This window comes from Octopus bimaculoides, chromosome 8, assembly GCF_001194135.2.
Source record: "Octopus bimaculoides isolate UCB-OBI-ISO-001 chromosome 8, ASM119413v2, whole genome shotgun sequence".
Classification (NCBI taxonomy): Eukaryota; Metazoa; Mollusca; class Cephalopoda; order Octopoda; family Octopodidae; genus Octopus; species Octopus bimaculoides.
This window is the reverse complement of record NC_068988.1, coordinates 87,270,074-87,275,743: the sequence shown is the minus strand read 5'-3', so window position 1 is coordinate 87,275,743 and position 5,670 is coordinate 87,270,074.

Here is a 5,670-nt window from a genome sequence, read left to right as displayed (position 1 = left end):
ATATATATATATATATATATACATAATTGTTGAAGAGGGCAACAAACATTAAGGCAAGGCAAACATTTCAAGTTGTATACAATATTATTGGAAAAACTTCAAAGTTTCTGGGATATCCCCGTGTATGGGATATTCTGTCATCAGAGACAAATAGGGAAAAATAGGGAAAATGAGAATGGTTTATATTAATTCCCTATTTGTCTCTAATGACAGAATATCCCATATTCGGAGATATCCCAGAAATAGCTGTAAGATTTTGAATTTTTTCCAATTATAATATTGTATACGACTTGAAATTTTTGCCTTGCCATAATGTTTGTTGTCCTCTTTAGCAATTACACTAAAAAAGATTTTTAGATGTCTTGCTTTTTACAATTAGTCTTACCTAATTTGATGGTGTTGGGTTTAGAAATGTCCCCAGAAATTTTCTATCAAATCAAGTTTTCTGTTAAACAGGAATTAATTTTTTACCCCAAAATACTAATTTTGCCATTAAATGCAAGACTGGAATAAGAAGCTAACACAAACCAAATAGTACTTTTTAGTGTTTAACAAATATTTTACACAAAATGTTTAATAACGCATCTTTGAATATATATTTTTGTCAACTGGAGTTTGAACTACTCAAGGAATGAACTTTCTCTTTGCTGCTTTATGTGAATAAATTACATTATGACAGTCTCTTTGCAGTGATCAGCAGTAGAGAGCATCATGTTGGTGTTCCACCTGCCCTGATACCTAGTCCCCATGTTCTTGATGCTTTGGTGAAATCTTTTTCCTTGCTCATCACTATTGCTTTAAGATTTTTCAAGGAAGTAGTCCAGATGACTGTGCAGGAAATGCACATTTACACTCATGTTGCTTGAGAACTGGCTAACAGGGTCTGCACAAGATCTTCATAATTTGATGGTTTCCTGTCTCTCAGGAAATCAGATACAACTGCAACAAAAGCATTCCATGCTTCTTTTTCAATGACAGACATGGTCTCCAAAAATGGCTTGTCCTGCGATAGTCACCCAAAGTGTGGCCCATCAAACACACCAACCTTATTTTTCTCGTGAGACAAAGCTGGAAACTTTCTGCTTAAGTATTTGAAGCAGTCACTGTCTCAGTGTTTCAACACATGTTTTGCACACTATATGAGATGCCCAAGCTTTGTCTTGTCACCCAGTTTCATGATAAAGTAAGGAAGTAAGGTAAGCTCTCTTCACAAAATCTGTGATTTTGTTTCACTGCCTAATCCAGAAATAAGCAGAAGACATTGGGACTGTTTTTACATTCTCTTCTCTCACAACTGGCCATATTTCTGAAATACAAAACATATTCAAGCCAGATGTCAGTTGGGAAAGCATTTTCTGAGTAGTCAACAGTTATAAAGTAAGCAAATGCAGATTTGTGATGGCAATGTTCCATAAAGAGCATACATACCATGAAGTTCTTTTATCAGTTCTTTGACCATGCTTAACGAAAAGTGATCTTGACCCCAAACATCTCTGTTTATGAAAGATCTTGATGTGATAGAGCAAAATGGATTTCATTTTTGAAATCAGCACCCCTGATTTAGTTGAAGACATGTATCCAACATCAGACAACAAAAACCCTGTTTCCCAGTGTTATATATCCATTGCATCGGAAATTTGCAATGGCTCCATAGCTACCATCTCAGCTATAATCTTGGAGCCCTAGTAATCTGTTACAGCACTTACTTAACATACCTAATCGCTTAGATCACCTGTGAATTAAACCCCCATACTTTGTAATGTATGTATGTATGTATGTATGTATGTATGTATATATTTACCTTATGGTTATATATATATAGTCTGTTGTTAGTGTAGTTGTTATTGTTGTCATAGGTCATGAGTTCAAATCCTACTAAGGTTCTTCAGTCAATTGTGCATTTCCTCCCTTCAGGGCTTGAGGGTAAAAGCCTGTAACAGCACTAGAGTCAGTCTTATCTAATCACAGATATTCCATCTCCCTGCCCCTCACCACCAATATTTGTAATGTGTGCATATATATTTCTATCTATCTATCTATCTATCTGTCTGTGTGTCTGTCTATCTCTGTCTCTCTTTCTTTCTCTCTCTCCCCCTCTGTCAGTCTGTCTGTTTGTCTCTCTCTCTCTCTCTCTCTGTACACACATATATATATAAAATTAATAGAGGTCACAAAAGTGACAGAATACTGACTAGCACTGTTTATGCTAAAATAAGAGTTAAATTAACTCCAAAGTCACTAAAGAACTATACTTAAAGACATAAATATACATGTGTGTGTGTGTGTGTGTGTGTGTAAGAAGAAAAAAGGGATTAAGAAATCCAGGCAGACATCAACAAAGCACTCAGTTTTAGGTTAACTATATCAATCAGACACCAATAAATGCAAGTATAACAAACAACCAAGGTAATTCCTCAGGTATGATAAGTAGATCTAAATATCATTTAGAAGAATTTCGAGAAACTCAGAGTATTAGACAACAAAAATTTGTATAGAGAAAATCATATCTTTAGTAGTAGAGTTCACCTTATAAAGCCAAAAATAGTTTCTGTTGTAGTAACAGATTAAAATATAGAAAATATCATTTAAATTGATATTTCCGAAAATTCACGATAACATAACGTTTTCAAATGTGTGTGTGTGTGTGTGTGTGTGTGTGTGTGTGTGTGTGTGTGTGCGTGTGTGTGTGTCTGTGTGTGTGTGTCTGTCTGTCTGTGTATAGATAAATAAATACACACACATGTATATGTATATATATGCATGTGTGTGTGCGTATATATACATATACTAGCAGATATACCCGGCATTGCCCAGGTTAAAGAGAATAATGAAATTTAAAAACGCCGTCTAGATTACGCAGGTCTCAACTACTAGTAGCTGAGATACTAACTTTCTACATTAATAACTCTCCGACCCATGCCAGCATGGAACAGAGACGTTAAGTAAAATGTTAAAAGAAACTTTTCAACTCATACGTGTATATAAAGTAAATACACGTAATTCAAAAACACGTTTTGTGTAGCTTATTTCGTAACCAAACAACAGGTACAGATAATATACAATGAAAGGTTGATTTCGGTGATTCATTTGACAAAGCTAGTAGAGAGCGAATCCGATGAAGAAACTGACCTTGGATCTTTTGCATGAATCCTGGCTTAGTTCAATCTATTGTGACTCCAAATGATGTTATAGGAAAGTGGTTATACACCATTAGGTGTACACCTGCTTTCCTATATTAAATTCTAAATAACAACGTAACGCAGAACTCCAAACTATCAACACAACAATATTTATTTATGGTGAAAATAGGCAGCAGTTATTTGTGAAGCTCTGGTGCTGACATGTTAGAGAGCTCCGCCGTTGGACGTCTGCCATCGTCGCCGGTCGGTGAGAAAAGAGAAAGAATCAGGGCGCCAAACTTGGATATTGATGACTACGCATGCGCACGAGACAAGGCGTTACTACAATGTCATCTGTAGTGCATCGTTGTATTGTCTAATTTTGTTTTGAAAGTGCTTGGAATCTTGGTCAGTTGATGACAACAGTTTCTTCAATGGCTATGGAGGTTGTGAGATTACAGAGAGTTTAACTTTTCCACCACTGCAGCACAGTGCAGGTGTCTCTCCTTGCTTTACAATGTATGCACTCAGTTGTCATTGCACCAATGGAAATTCTAGTGTCATCGGCATAATGAACTGCTGGATCATAATTGAAAGCTGTTTCATAGAAGTTGCAGTTCTGCAGGGGAGATCCTATTTCTTGTCAGCCATGCATACCTCTATTCATCACTTTGAGATGCTCTGGCTTTTGTAGTGCACAGTCAGTTCGTTTCTTGGTATGCTTCCCTTTCTGCAGCTATCACTCTTATCCTGGACAGAGACATTCTTTTGGCTGACCTTGACATTGTAGACAAATTTCTTGACACTTTCCTTCTAAGCATAGTTATATACGTATACAGAAATACACGCGTGCAGAAGATAGTAAATAATGAAAATAACTGGGTAACGGAAATTGTATTTCTTAATACGACGGGCAGAAAGTAAATAAGAATTTTTTACGGAAAATAAAGAACTGTACAGGTTGAAGCGAAATTTGTCACTTAGTGAACCAAAGAGCTAGTAACAAAGGGATCAGAAAAAAGCCGTTAACAACAGTAAAACACAAAACCATTGCAAAAGTAAATAAGATATCTTTATGGAAATTAACAAAGTGTACGGATTTAAGTGAAATGTTTGAAGTTACTTCTGTCAGTAAATTATGGACTTACTTTTATCAGTAATTCTTTCAACAACAACAAAAAAAAAAAAACAAAAAAAAAAACGTTGCAAAAGTAAATAACAAATTTGTAGGCAAATTTAACAAAGTGTACGGATTGAAGAGAAATTTATGAAGTTACTTCTGTCAGTAAATTATGAATGAAATAACTTTTGTCAGTAATTGTGAACTTCTTTCTGTCGATAATTTGTTGTTGTCGTTTGTAAACAGCGACTGAAAACTTACAGTGAAAACAATAACGATTGAACTTAAAGTAAAAACAATAGCGTCTGAAAAATGAAAGTGAAAATAATAGAGAGTGAGTGAGATATAGAGAGAGGGAGAGAAAAAGATAGTTAGACAAATAAGATAGAGGTAGATAGATAGATAGATAGATAGATAGATAGATAGATAGATAGATAGATAGATACAGAGAAATAGATAGATATAGAAATAGAGATGTATAGAGAGATAGAGGTACGCGTGAAAAGCGAATGCACACGCATCTCAATTTTATATATTAGATGAGATTGTATTAATTCTTTGACCAATGGATGTAAGAGAGAGAATCAATTTCTGACTAAATACCAATATTGAGAAATTAGGCTTCTCAAAACCAGAAAGGTGAAAGCTAATTTGAAGACTACAGGTCCAATCCATCACTGGGACTTTAAAAATTTGTAAAAATTTCCAGAAGTTTATCATTTGAATATATATTAGCATGTCTAGATATGAAACTATATGCATGAGAATACATACATAAAGCAAAACGTATAGATCTGCACATATGTATACATACATACATACATATATACATACATACATAAACACACACACACATACATACATACATACATACATACATACATACATACCCTGTTGTTGATGTTGAAATTCCAATTAATTGGATCTAGGTTAGAAACCTAGGATCTAGGTTAGAAACCGGCTCTTTCTCTATTGGCCAGAAATCTTGAAATAAAACTGAACAGGTGCGCGCGCGCTCACGCACACACACACACACACATACTAGTAAACACACCCATCCTTTGGACGGTATGATTTATTATAATGGCGCATTCCTTTGGACGGTTTAAGTTGAAATAACTCACAGTTAGAAGTGACATTAGTGCTAACCAAGACAGTCTTCTTTCTCCTGTCACATTTCTTTGGTATGCTTTGATTCTACTTAATGCAGAAAAGGATCGCTCTACAGAAGCAGCGGTAGACGGAATTGTCAAAATCAACTTGCACAGATTGAAGAGTTCTGGCATAGCTTCAACAAGGTCACTGCTGTAAATGTAACTCATTAAATGACTTATATTTCGCATTTTAAAATCTTTCATTGAATACATCACATTGAGCTCACTTTGTAATCATATTACATCAAAAAATCTGCCATAAGTCATTTTTAAAAAA